General features: G+C 33.2%; 1 pseudogene; it reads right to left on the minus strand.

Annotated features, from left to right (window-relative positions):
* Nucleotides 1-290: 290 nt before the first annotated feature.
* The window catches only part of LOC131027453 (uncharacterized), a 51,774-nt pseudogene continuing 36,320 nt past the window's right edge, over nt 291-15,744 (minus strand).

The following is a 15,744-nucleotide window of genomic DNA, read 5'->3' on the forward strand; positions in this document are numbered from 1 at the left end:
GCTATAATTCTTATAATGCTTCTGGATTCGATTGTGTGCAAGATTTTTATCATCATTTTCAAGATGCAGTATCAGTTTCACCATAATATCATAGGCCAGACCACACTATTTTTTTTGGCATATCATTGCAGTCCCTTCTCTTTAAATTTACGGTGTGGTGCTTTGCGCTCCAACATGATACAGAAACTTAAATTGACTTCAAATACAATTGATACACTGAACTATCATTAACACTGAATTATCTCTACAAAATACATATTTATGTATATATTACAAGCTCACAGCAAATAAAATTTAACAACGATATATTAAATTTTTATTCATTAAGAGTGTTCAACAAAAGCTAGAGAAGTAAAATGATTACATTTTCACAAAGTTGGTAGAATAAATGGTTGTTCATACTATTCCTCCACAGCACCCATAAGGAAATCCACTAAGTAGTGCAAGATGATAAACATTTGCTTTTTCTAGGCTGGCTAAATAGAATAATGTAAGATCAGTTCCTCGAGTTTCTAACTGAGATTTTGACAGAGATGTTAAAATCTGCCTTACAAGTTTTCTTATTGTTGCATTCATTTGTCTGTGCATGCAATTTGTTATTCCTATCATTGCATTCATTCAACTTATGTTCCAGCATATGTTTTTCATCTGTTAAATGGTTGCACAATTCATCATGTTCCTGACTCATTATCCTTTTTTCATACAGCAGACCTGCAACTTTGCCTTGCAAATTTTCCTTACAAGTACCCCACAAGCCCAATTTTGCATTTAATTCCTTGATCTTATCATTGCATTCTTTCAACTTTTTCTGCAAGCCACTCTTTTGTTCTCTCAATACTGTGCACTCTTTTTCATGATTCTGGCACAAAAAATTTGTTTTGTTATTAAGCTTATTTTGCAATTCTCTTTTCTTATAATCAAACCCTTTCAACTTTTTTTCCAAGTGTTTCTTTTCAGCTCTTAGATTAATGAAAAATTCTTTAAGTTTCTGTCTTGTTGCATTGAGCTTTGCATCTCTTCCTTTCAACTCTACCTTACAAGCATCAAACAAAAGTCCATCTTCAATCATTTTATTTTGTAATTCCTTATTTATATCATTTAACTCTTTCAACTTGTCTTCCAAATCATTTTTTTCCTGTCCTAGCTTTGTGCACAGTTCTTCATGTCCTTGGCTCAATACTCTTGTTGCATTGAGCTCATTTTGTAGCCCTGAAACCATGCATTCCAACTTTGTCTTACAAGAATCCCACAGCTGCTTATCTTCAGTCATCTTTGCATTCAGTTTCTTGATACCGTCAATCTCATTTTGCAACTCAAAAATATTTCCTTCTAAATTCACGCTACAAGAATCTTTTAATTTCTTAGGCTCTTCATCGCATTTTCTCAGCTCATTTTTATCATTTCTGTGTTTGGCGCACAATTCCTCATATCTCTGCTTCAAGACTTCTCTTTCATTAACTGCAGAATCAAGCTCATCTTGTAGCTTTACAATTTCTCCTTGCATATCTGCCTTACAAGTATCCCATAAAGATCTATCTTCGTTCATCTTTCCTTGTAATTCCTCAATCATATCATTGCATTGCTTCACCTTATTTTCAAACTCATTGTTTTCTTCTCTTGACTGAGACCATAATTTTTCATGTGTCTTGCCTAACATTCTTGCTTCCTCGACCTCATTCTCTGATTTTGCAACTTTGTCTTCAAATTCTTCCTTACAAATCTCCCATAAGCACCCATCTTCAGCCATGTTTTCCTTCAATTCTTTAGTCTCATTAATTGATTCTATCAGCTTATTTTCCAATTCATTTTTTTCTTTACTTATTTCATTGCAAGATACTTGGTTCTTCTGGGACAAAATTCTTGATTCATTAAGCTCATTTTGCAGCTCTGCAATTGTTTTTTCCAAATTGGCCTTACAAGTATTCCAGACAGAGGCATTTTCAATCATGTTTACATGCAATTCTTTATTCTTATACTCGTATCCTTTCAACTTTTCTTGCAAGTGTTCTTTTTCATCTCTTAGATGAATGTAGTATGCATCATGTTTCAGTCTTGTTTCATTGAGCTCATTTTGCAGCTCTGCAATTGTGCTTTCCAACTCTGCCTTAGATGAATCCCACAAGCACCTATCTTCAGTCATTGCTGTCTTCAATTCCTTAGTTTCATCATCAAACTCTTCCAACTTTTCTTCCAAAAGTTTTCTTTCATCTCTTAGTTGAATGCAGAATTCTTCATACTTCAATCTTATTTCATTGAGCTCATTTTGCAGCCTTGCAACTGTGCCTTCTAACTCTGCCTTACACAAACTCCACAAGCAACCATCTTCAGTAAGTTTTTCCTTCAATTCCTTAGACTCATCATTGGACTCTTTTAACTTATTTCCCAGCTCAGTATTTTTTTGTCTTAATTCTGTGCTCAAATTTTCATTTTCCTGGCATAATTTTCTTGTTTCATTAAGCTCATCTTGCAACTCTGCAACTCTTCCTTTCAACTCTACCTTACAAGCATCAAATTCAATAATTTTATTTTCTAATTCCTTATTTATATCATTAAACTCTTTCAACTTGTTTTCCAAATCTTTTTTTTCTTGTCTTAGCTTTGTGCACATTTCTTCATGTCCTTGGCTCAATACTTGTATTTCGTTAAGCTGATTTTGCAGCCCTACAACCCTGCCTTCCAAATTTGTCATACAAAAATCCCACATTTTCTCATCTTCAGTCATCTTTGCATTCAATTTCTTAGAACTATCATTTATTTTTTTCAAATCTTCTTCCATTTTAATTTTTTCTTGCATTAACTGACTGCACAATTCTTCATGTTTCTTGCTCAATTTTCTAGCTTCATCAATCTCATTTTGCTGCTCTGTAATTTTTCCTTCTAAATTTACTCTACAAGATTCCCACAATTTCTGATCCTCGACCATCTTTGCTTTCAATTTCTTAGCCCCTTCATTGCATTTTCTCAACTCGTTTTTATCATTTCTATGTTTGGCGCACAGTTCCTCATGTTTATGGTTCAACACTTTTTTTTCATTAATTACAGAATCAAGCTTATTTTGTAGCTTTACAATTTCTGTTTGCATATCCGATAAGCATATATCTTCACTCATATTTCCTCGTACTTCCTCAATCATATCGTTGCATTCCTTCACCTTATTTTCTAACATATTTTTTTCCTGTTCTAATTGAGAGCATAAATTTTCATAATTCTCACACAATATTCTTGTTTGATTGAGCTCATTTTTCAGCGATTGTAATCCCTGAATCTTATTATTGCATTCTTTCAACTTATTTTCCAGCTCACCTTTTTCTTGTGCCAATTGAGTACATAATTTTTCGTGACTCGAACTCAATATTCTTGTTTGATTAAGCTCATTTTTGAGAGATTGTAATTCTTTACTCTCATCATTGCATTCTTTCAACTTATTTTCCAGGTCATTTTTTTCTTGAGTTAATTGAGTACATATTTTTTCATGACTGTCATTCAATATTCTTGTTTGAGTAAGCTCATTCTTTAGCTCTTCAATTGTGCTTTTCAAGGCTTCCTCACAAGAATCCCACAGACTTCTGGCTTCCACAAGTAACTTCTTAGAGGCGTCATCACTCATTTGCAATGCATTTTTCAACTCATCTATTTGTTTTCTTTCACTGGTGATTGTAATGAGTAAACTTTGATTCAGGCTCTTTAAATTTTTCACCTCATTACCTCTATCATCACTTGTATTTACTTTTGTCGATGCTGGTTGATCCTGCAAATACATTATATCATTGTGGACTTATTATTACTTTTCATGGTATCCTATACATTTTTTTCAGCAATTAAGGTTAAACTCTTACCTGTTTGGTATTTCCTTTCCCTTTATTTCCCTTTCCTCTTGCCATGTTGTTATAACCTGTCACAAAAATTTCTTTTTGTCTTTTTTCTCCTGTGATATTCTTATAACTCTGTTATAAAAGAACCAATTAATGATATCAGATTTTTACAATCTTATGTTTCTGGATTAGATTGCATCAATAATATCTTGATGATAGATAACAGAATGTGGTCTCAAAGATTGACACAAAAAATAACACACAATTTAATCTAGAAACTCAACATTGATAACGAACTATCAAAATTATTTAAAGATTACAAATGAATCCTGGAAAATGGCTCAGATAAAATCTAATCTACAATAAAAGACAGCAGAACTCCAGTTTGTTTATAATTCATGTGATAAACAAGCAAGGCATCAATTTGATCAGATCCATTCACAAGAGTATTCCATTCCCATTTACCTTATATTGTTTTAGATACAAAACCTACGTCTTTCTAGAATAGACACGCCATCACCATCAGGAGAACCCTAACCCTAAGCCCAATACATATCAATATTCACTGTCACCCATGAAGATTTTATCATCTCTATAGCCATGTCAGATTATTTTCAGAAAATGCATAGCCACAACAGATTGTGTTCAGAAAATGAAAGATATATCCGTCATCAAGACGAAGATTTGTCATCTCTATAGCCATGACAGATTAAGAATTATGTTCAGCAAATGAATATTCTATTTTGATACAGGTTTCCCAAGAAGCAGTTTTATTTTGTTATCTTAAAAATATTTCAAACCCCGAAAAATTTATAATGCAGATGGAATTCAAGACACATACCCGAATGTAATCCTGGAGAACTGCTTTACAGAAAATAGATCTTCAAAAGATGGCACTCTGTAAATTTGCGAGAATAAGCAGATGAATGTTTTTTCAACAGTTAGAATTAGAATTACATGTTTTGCAGAGGGAGATTGAAGTTATATAACTGGCAACTGCAGATTTGGGGAGGAAGGTTGCGTCGTTTCGGCTAAAATTTTGTTTCATTTTTACTAGTCTGTAAAATTTAAATCCTTAACGAATCGTTTGGATTTGGAATGATTTCTAATGTTGATTGTATGTTTCATCATTACCATTATATCAAAATTATCAAAATATAACTCAATAATTTAATTGCACTTTGAACTTACATAGTTTTGTTGACATTGTTATAGTTGGATCCAATGTTAACGAAAAATTATATGGATTATTTTCTTTAAACACGGTTCCTAAAACGAGTTCTAGGTGGAACGAAGTTTGAGGTGGTCCATCAAGGATGCGATGTTACTCCTCAAGTGTGGGAATGGACTCCCACCGTTTGATGTGGAGCAGTCAATTTTCAAAGTTGTGGAAGGCAGGTGAACGAAATTTCAAAGGTTTTGTAGTTTGTTTATGGTTAAATATAAAAATATAAGGAAAAGTGTATGGAAGTTCTAAAGGAACTTTAACTTAAGTTTGTGTCAACATTAGAAGGGAGTAGTTAGTCTTAGGTTTGGGTCAACATTAGAAGAGAGTAGTTAGTTTCTAGTACTTGTATCATCTTTATACTTAACAAAGAAATAAGGAATTAAAAGAGGGAAGAAAAAATAAAAGGTCATCGTGTTAAATAAGTATAACATATAAAATGATGAAGTATGCAAAATCACAACACACGAGCATATAATTTTATTTTCTAGTTTAAAAATAATGATTTTTTAGAGGAGACCATGACAAGGGTTTGATGGATAACTCAGAGATGATCAAGGGTAATGCTAAAGAGACTAATGGGTGTGGTTCGATGAATGGAGAGAATGCAAGAAGCTAGCAAAATGTGTGCAAAGAAGGAGATGTTGAGAAAGATGGCAAGGCCATTGTTGTTTCAAATTGCGAGAGTGAAGATAAAACTTTAGCCTTTATGTTCCCTAATGAAGTTATTGATTCTATAGATGATTGTCTGCATAGATTTGTAATCTTGTGTTTTTTAAGAGGAATGCCTATGGAAGCCGATTTGTATAGATGGGCTAAATTAAATTTGGAGAATAGCTAGAGATGAACAAGGGTAATGCTAAAGAGAGTAATGGTTGTGATTCGATGAATGGAGAGAATGTTGGAAGCCAGCAAACTGTGTGCAAAGAAGGAGATGTTGAAAATGATAGCCCAAGGCCATGGTTGTTTCGAATTGTGAGAGTGAAGGTAAAACTTTAGCCTTTATGCTTCCCAATGAAGTTATTGATTCTATAGATGACTGCCAACACAACTTTGTAATCTTGTTTTTTAAGAGGAATTCCTTTGCAAGCCAATTTTTAAAGATGAGCTAAATTGAATTGGGAGAATAGGGGATGGAAGATTCAAAACCTGAGACACTTAGGGAAAGGATACGTTTCATGTACTTTTAAATCCCTAGAGCACGCACAAGTTGTTTTACAATATGGGACCTAGGTAATATGTGGTCAAATATACTATATCCATGCTTGAACCTTAGACTTCCATCAGGAAGGTCCCTCAACATCTCAATATCCAATGTGGATTGAACTTCCTTTTATAAACCTTTCCTTTAGAACATTTTTGAAGGAATTAGTTTCTCAACTCGAAAGAGTTATCTAGTGCAAGAACAACACAAACAAATTTACTAGTTTAAGGGTATATTATTGAGCCTATGTTGAAATAGACTTGAATAACCAACTGCCTAAAAATATTAAGCTAATTGGTCCTAAGTTTGAGTTCTACTAGTGATTAGTCTATTTAAATAAGCCTAATGCATGTTTCTTTTGTTGTCAAGGTAGCCACTTGATAAGAGACTTTCCAGTCATGAAGAACAAGTTTGTGCAACCTACAACACTCAATCCCTCCAATTCATGACCAGTGCAACCCCCTTATCAACACTTTGGCCCAAAGGATTCACCTTCTTCTGAAAACTAGGTTATGCCTACCGCTCTTCTAAAAAAATTTTAATAAAATCTTGTGGTTGTTGCGTCATCTTATAAGGATGCCATGTATGTGGATGGTTGGAAGGTAGTAAGAAAAAGGAAGGAATTGTTTGAATCCGTTGTGCCTCAAAGTAACTCTTCTGCTCCTCAAAACATTTCCTCATCGATTCAAGCATCAATTGCAAAATTATTTCATGGAACATTAGAGGGATTTTTCTTCCTCATTGTAAGTATGGCATCAAGGAATTTTTGCTAAGTGGAAACCTAATGTTATCTTCCTTCAAGAAGTCAAACTTAGTGGTTCCCGCCTTACTTCTGCTCTATCTAGTGTTTGGAAAACTGCCACTTTTTTTCATACACTTCATAGAGATGGTAAGGGGGTGCACCATTTTAGGTTTTTATTCTTGGATGAGTAAGTTTGTTATTGTGAATTGTGAGGATTGCTCACATAGTTGTGTAGGCCTTGACCTTCATTAATGGCTACCCTATTAGTTTTTGTTCATTTATGCCAATAATAATGCAAAAGAGAGATGTGAGCTTTGGGATTGGATGGCCAAAGAACTTCCCAATGTTGATTGAGTTATTGGCAGAGATTTTAATATGGTGGATTTTTCGAATGATCGTAGTTAGACAAGCCATGCTAAAATGAGTAATGAAGAGTTTGATAAGGGGTTGCATTGCCATAATTCTATCAGGATTATTGATCCAATCCATAATAAATTCTCTAGTCAGGCCCATAATCGGTAGACTGGGTCTAATTATAGACTCGGTTCTAAGAGAAAGCTTAGTAGGTTGGAAAAAACTTATACTCCCCCAACCTACATTTGAATCAAGCCTCTGATGAGATTTTAGTTAATGTTGATTATTCTACCATTCTTGTATACCATTTCCCTATTATATGTTCTATCTTGGGGGTTGATTTGAGAAGTGTGGACTCACAACTTCTTTATAAACTTAATGTTTCTCAGATTCTTAAAAACCCCTCATATCTTGTTGCATTACTGGTCGTTTAGAATTCTTTTCCTAAGCCAAAAGATGGTGAATTTTCCAAAGAATGTTGGCAATATGCTATTTCTCAGAGTGCTAAACTTTTATGTGCCTTTGGTAAAAGAATGGTCTGGCAGTAAAAGAATAAAGAAAAGTAACTTCAAGGGAAATTAGAACATTCTAGAAAATTACTTAACTCTGATCTAAGTAATTTCAATATTCAAACTTTGCTCGCCATGATTGAGACTCAACTTTGTAATTAGACATTTATAAAGGCCAACGATCTAAAATTTGGGCCAAGTTACACTAGATTAAAGAAGGTAATAAGGGCTCCAAATACTTTTTTAACTTTGTAAACTATAAATATAGAAAATAATATATTGGAGCTATTCAAGATGAATTTGGATAGGTGCACATGAATCTAGAAGAGATAACTTTTTTTTTTTATAAAAAATTATGAGATATTATTTAGAGAAATGTCTCATTAGCGAGATGTCGAATTAATATTGCAGGACACTATTAAAGATTATATTTCTTAGAAGGTGTAACTTGAGTATAGCCAATACTTGGATCATGTTATCCACTGAAGACCTTGAATATGTTGTGTTCTCTATGGATCCCAATAAGAGTTCTAGAATTGATGAGCTCTCAGTTGAGTTTTATCAAGCCTTGTGGAAGCATATCAAAGATGACTTTTATCTTCTTTACTTAGAGGCTTTTCACCAAGGTTCTTTAGGGCCTAATATTAACAAAGGCATTATGAATTTTCTTTTGAAAGGAAAGAGTGAAGACACTATCTCAAGTCAACTGACATTGAATATGACCTTGATTAACACTTCCTACAAAACCATAGCTAAAGCTTTCACTGCAAGGATAAAACTAGTAGCGAAAGAGATAGTCGGACTAGAATAAATAGGTTCCTTGGTGGAAGGTTCATTCTTGATAACCTTATATGTTGGCTCGGTAAACTAGTGAGTGGGCCCAATAATATGGCCAAAATGCTATACTTGTTAAGCTCGATTTTGATAAAGCTTATGATTGAATTCAATGGAGGTTCATCCTTAAAATGTTGCAGTGGTTGGGCTTTGGTCCCAAATTGTGTAAACATGTAAAAATGCTCTTTCAAGATGCCAACGCTTAGCTAGTAATTAATAAATCACCTTTTGATTCTTTCCCTCTTTAGTGCTCAATTAAGCAAGGTTGTCTTTTGGTGCCATTACTCTATGTTCTAATTGCAGATGCACTTGGTTATCTACTGCAAACTTGTCAACAAATAAATTTGATTAATGATATTTCCATTCCATACAATATGGTTGTTCTTAGTTCTCATTTTTATAATCATAATATGCTCGTTCTCCAACATTCAAAATAGGAAATCCACAATGTGCTCGAGGTCTTAAACTTATACTGATCAGTTTTAGGTTATATGATTGCTCAATCAAAGACTAAATTTATTTTTATATAGTCTGATCCTATGCCTCAGTGGATTCCTAAAGAATGGAAACATATTAAGTATGGTTAGATTTCTTAGTATTTGGGTATTCGCTTTGGTCTAGGTGTCCCGCTTTCTAAGATGTGGAGTTGGTCTCTTACTAAGATGAAAAACAAACTTTGGAATTGGGGAAATAAATTTTTGTCTTTAGCTAACAAAGTTCAATTCATGAACCATATTTTTCTTGCTTCCCATGTTTATTTTTCATCTTTTTGGATGTCTTCCAAGAAGGAAAATGGACCTTATTAAAATCATTCGTCAATTTTTGTGGTATAATTAGGATTGAAAGGTCAGTTTTAAGTCTACTTCCTAGTTGCATTGTATTCAACCCAAAGCTAAAGGCGGTTTGGGACTATTAGATCTCAGACTCAAGTTATTTGTCTAGTTGCAAAATTGATAGTTAGGGTTGTTTCGGGAGAAGAATCTTGGAAATATTTGGTCTAGAATTGCATTAACCTTGCTACGGTAAAAAAGAAATGGTATGATGTGAGATGGGTTGACAAAATTCTTCTTGCTCCATACTTTTTTTGAGAGAATCATTTCCCCTTCAATCCATCTAGAAAGTGTGACACCATTTGCAAGTTTTTAAATTGGAAAGACTATTTGTTGCAACATGGGTTTAGCTTTTCCTCTTCTTCCATTTGATGGAACAAGCTAATACAATGCCATGATCATCCCCTTGTTGTGGTATAGTTTCCTAGACGTGCTTATTACTTTTTCAGAAAAGGAATTCATTGCTTCGGTGACATTTGGGATTTTAATGCAATAGACTAGTTCTATTGAGATAAGCCTAAAAGGCGTTTCTAGTTATACAAAAAGTCTAAAGGGTTTTTTAATTTTTGTGATTTCTTTGGTGCTAATGGATCTTTTTATGAAACTCTACACTCCTTTTCAATGCAATTTCCTCAAATATTGGTTGCGGCTTTCCAAGTTCTCTTTCTATTACTTTCCTCTTAAGAAAATTTATTTAAGCCTCCTTCCAAGCATGTCTTTAAATCCAATATTAAATCAGAAATGGAGATGTAGGCTTCATGAAAAGACATGGATGAAATTGAGTAACCAAATATGGATGTCTCAAGCTAATGCTAATGCTCAAATTTGGCTTGGAAGATTGTACATTTCAAACTACCTATTGGTGATAGGTTGAAATGTATGGTAGTTCAACCAATGAAATGATTGTTTTGTCAACATAATGAGAGCCTAAAACATATTTTTTGGGATTGTTCATTTGCCAAAATGAAATGGAAGGTTATCATATATTACTTTGTTTCTATATTTGAACATGGGTTGGGCTAAAAATCTATTGTTTTGAGCCTTGGCATTCAAAATAATGTGGTGGAAAATAATGTAAGACATTCTATGTTATTTAACATTTTGGAAATGTAGGTGTATGACTTTTTCTCTAATCAGTTGGTTCACCAGGAGACATAAATGCTTAATTTTTACTCAAACATTTTGTTTCAACTTGTCTCACTTTATTTTCAAATGTAGGGGACCTCCGAGGAGCAATATAAGAGCAAAATTTTATTGGAATAATGTAAACTTCAAATTCTAAAGCTACATAAAGAAGACTTCTATTCAGCTCAGTTGTAAAAGAATATTTAAATTAGATTATAAGCATCATGTTTATCAAGATCTTATCTATGTTTGAGGTCTATTATCAGTACTATCTTGTAATGGCATATTGTTGATCAACATTTTTATTTATTATCTCATGTAGTTATATGCCTCTATTTTTCAGCTTCTATCTTGTTATGATTGGTTGTTGATTAGCTTTGTTACGGTGCATTGTAGTTGTGTTCATACAGTTTTCTCGACATTGTTCACTTGTTATTGTTTTTATTTTGTGTGTTAATTGATGCTACTTGTAGTATTTTTACTACCTTCTATTGTATTATTTGTCTTTCCACATTATTTCAATAATTTTATTTTTTTTTATGATGTATGCAAGCATGAGGGGGTATTGTGAATTTGGTGTTTGTTGAATTGAAACATTCCTCAATCATTAATGACATCCCAATATGTTCAAGAAAATAAATAATTATCCTTTTAATTTTCTTATGGAGATCCAATGGTGAATAGAAAATGGTTACCTTGGACCACTTTGCAAGGTTATACCCATGAAATTTATAAGGTCAATGATCAAGAATTAGTTTTAAAATTTGTCAGAGCTAAGATCACCTACTTCATTAATATTGGCATAGGCATATCCATCCTCCAGTACTTAAAGTACATTTGAATCCATTCCTTAAAAATTAAGTGATTGTTTTTGTGTGGGAAAATTATGTAATATAGTAGCTACAAGGTTGAATATGGGTGTTAATAATAGTCCTATAGTAACTTGGAGATAGTTGGAAAACAAGCGACACCTTGGGAAAATTATCAAATATCAAGGTGAAATAGGATGTAGAACTGGATGATGTAATATTTTGGGTCTAGACTAGTTGTGTGATGCAGACAAGAGCATAGATGGACTGAATAACATAACTTGAATTTGTATGGTGGAAAAAAGAGTAATGGGAGCACTATGGAGTAGCTATAGGAAATAAGTGTGAGAGTGGACATTATGGCCAAATATTTAGATGAAGGAAATAACTATATTCAATGGTTTAGTTGAAAATAAAAAAATGAAAACATAAGGGAAGAATTGAGGAGAATGAGAAGGGACATAGACGTCAAGAATTTTTAGAGCTAAGATTGGGAAATGTAAGTTTAGGATGACCTTCAATCATTTTTTAATAGGAAGAAAAAATTGCAAGGAAACTATGTGGGAATAGACATAGGATGTGGGTTTTGGACAAATATTCATATCCATATCAAATGCCTACAAGGAGGGAAATAAATGGGGAATCAAAGGTTTATGATAGTTTATAACAAAAGAAAATAGGATGTTATTAAGAGGAAAAAAAAATAAAAAATATAAAACCACAAAAACCTACAAAAGAGGATAATGGATGTTTGTGGGGAAAAGAGGTGGAAGTGGAGGTCAAGACCTAATATGAGAATATAAATTAGTCCATTTTAAAATCCTATGGTTTGTGATCATAAAGAAAAGAGAAGGGATGAAAGAAGTAGGACTTTTTAGGAGCTAGCACTAGAAGTAGATACTATAAAAATGCCTAGATTAACATTGAAATCCCACAAAAGGGGAAAGTAGGGGGAAATTAAAGGAAAATACCTCAAGAGATTATGCAAAAATTTATGTAAACTAGGACATTGGATTAGGACGTTTGGTTGAGAATGAAAATATTTAGTTCCATACCCAAAGTCTATAAACTTATGAAAATTTATGCTTTCCTCATATTTTTGTAACTTCCATCACACAACATGAATTTAGAGAATGACAAGGAAAAAAAAATAGGTGAATTTTGTCCAAGGAAGCCCATTAGAGAGTATCTTGGATAGGTTATAATAAATGGACACATGTACACATGGCCAAGTATAGGAGAGAATTGGATTAAGGTAAATTTGGACATAGTCAAGTGTAGTTCCAATTAAGTAATACTAGATAAAACAACTAGAAAATTAGAAACTACCTATTAAAAAATGAAATTTGGAATAAAAAGATGTAGATGAATCTACATTCAATAAAGGTTGTACAAGAAGAAATGCTGGAAATGATGATCTAAAGCTTTTATAGAATTTATAGGAAAAAATCAAATATAATATATTTGTGTTCCTTTGGGTCAAGAGGGCATAGGTATCTTAAGAAAAATACAATAGGGTGAGTATAGCAAGTGTTGTTATAGTGATTTGACTTGGAATCAACTCATTTTTTTAGATTTTTAGGTACAATGATAAGGATATTAGATACATTATGTTATAGATAAGGATATGAAATTTAATTTATGTATGTTGTGGATGATTTTAGCAATAAGTTGTTCAATTCTTATATATCAAGTTACAATAGTTTAAATTCAAATAATTGATCATGGTTTAGGAGGGAAACATAGTGAAGGAACTTAAATAAAATCTATAATCAAACTAGTTAACTAGGACAAGTAGGCCTTCTCCTCAATTATAACTATAAAAAAATCAAAGTTATACAAGTTGCCACAATAAACCTTATCCAACCGCATTTACCTACTAAGGCCTAAAGGAGTGACATAATAAATTATCCCTCTTGATTCTAGTTGTAATTTGATTAACTTTACCTACTTTTACTTCAAATGTATTGGATACCTTTGGATAGACTAAGTAGCAATTCAAAAGGATGGTCATAGATGATACATATATTAGGTTTTGGATTTGACTTCATTTTAATTAGGCATCTCTTTTTTGAGTTATAGAGTTAAGTCTTGTACAAGAGCTAACTTTAAGCTTACTAAAAGAGATGACTTTAAGCCTAGTAGAAGAGCTAATTTTAAGCCTAGTAAAAGAGCTAATATCTAAGGAAACACAAGATGGTGGGATCAAAGGAATCTATCAAGGCATTGATAGAGGTTTATATACCCCTTAAGATGTAACTTTTTCCTCTCCTTCTAAGGTAATCATAGATAGTAAGACTCTATGAATCATATTTAAGATAAGCTTATCAATGATCCAACTTGACAATCATTAAAAACCATGATATTCCTATAGAATATTTTAGTATTTCTCTAGAATTGGTAGAATTCTACCATTGGCATGCTAGTTGAAGAGCCAATGACATATAGATTATGGATGCCAAGTGCTACTCTTGATGTAAGGATGGTTTCTTCTAGTGGCGTGTAATCTGTAGAGCTAGTGGCATACAAATGATGGATATAATTTGTTTATGGTAAAAATGGAAACAACAATATTGAAAGACTAAATGAATTCAACCACAAAACCCTGGCCTAACAATAACAAAGATCCACCATAACATATGAAGATTACCTAAGACAATGCAAATCAAATGAAATCACAAAGATTATACCATCACATGTCCAATAGGGTTTGGATCTCCATTGATCTTGCTTGATATATTTGCTCTCAGATTTTCTGTGTGCACAATAACTCAACAAAGAACAGAAATGTGGTTGCAAGTAGGCTTGATCGCATATGAAAGTTCGAATGCTAGAGTAGTCGGGGGTTGATAATTAAGGAAACATATCCTTATATAGAAGACACTATAAGAAATGGAGGGATAAGATTGAGAGGTGTAAATGATAAATGGTCGGCTAAGATTAGAGGGTAGGTAAAAGAAATAATAAAATAATGAGAGGGTAGGTAGTGTAGGAATTAAGAGATGAATGACCTGTGTCATGGGTAGAAAAGGATAATGAATTAATTAAAAAAATAAAGATTTATTTAATTAATAGAAGAAGTGGGATCAATTAAATAAATAAGTATTTATTTAATTTAGGAAAAGGGGTAATTTTAATAAATAAATGTATTTATTTAAATGAGAAATAAGGCTAGAAGAGGTTACTCCAAAGACACATTTCTTGGGGTTTAATCTTACTTTGTATTTTTCCAACCAATCAAAAATGACTGAAAGTATGTCCAAATGTGTATCTTTGTCTATTGATTTTCCCAAGAGGTCATCAAACATAATCTTCCACAGTAATGTGCATGAGATCATGAAACATAGTAGTCATGGCTCTTTGATATGTAGCATCTGCATTCTTTAGCCTGAAGGGCATGACATTCTAGCAAAAAGTTCCCCAAGGACAAGTAAATGTTGTTTTGTGCTGATCCTCGGATGCGATTTTTCTTTGATTATAGCCAGAGAATCCATCCATCAAAGATAACATCGCATGAATTGTTGTGAGATCTACGATCAGGTCGATATTTGACAATGGAAAATCATCCTTAGGACAAGCTTTGTTGATGTCTCTGAAATCTGTGCATATTCTGATGCTACGATCTGGTTTATTGACTGGTACTAAGTTAGAGATCCATCCAACATAATCAATTGGGCATATGAATCCAACATCCAATAATTTTTCAAGCTCCGCCTTGACTAATAACGCCACTTGTGGATGCATCTTTCTTAGTTTTTGTTTTACTGGTTTAGCCCCCGATTTAACTGTCAAATGATGCATTACTAAATCCGGATCCAATCCAGGCATATCAACATATGACCATGCAAAATTGATTTGTCGCTCTATGAAGAAACTTAAGAACTTTGGTCTCTCTGTGAAGAAACTTAAGAACTTTGGTCTCTCTGTGAAGAAACTTAAGAAAATTGATGGTCTCCTCTACTAACATAGATGATTTTTCTTCATACGATGTCGGGAGAATGTTGAGCCTTCCATCTTCGAGTGCCTCAAAGAGGTTTTCTCCCTCAGATACGTCCTTTATTTTTACTTTTTTGGGGTTAGACAGTGCCACAATGTGGTTTTCACCATAAGACCCATGATTTGTTTTTATTTTGATATTTTAGTGACTCGAAGGCCCAACACCCTCACCAATATATGCCATGTTGTTGAGCTCTATAGTGTATCCTGCCTTATGGTCCCCAAGTAGAAGATCATCTCATATGCCTAGATAGTCAATAAAGGCTTCATCATTTTGAAATGTGTCAAACTGTACAGGTCCTTC

Source organism: Cryptomeria japonica, chromosome 4 (genome assembly GCF_030272615.1).
Source record: "Cryptomeria japonica chromosome 4, Sugi_1.0, whole genome shotgun sequence".
Classification (NCBI taxonomy): Eukaryota; Viridiplantae; Streptophyta; class Pinopsida; order Cupressales; family Cupressaceae; genus Cryptomeria; species Cryptomeria japonica.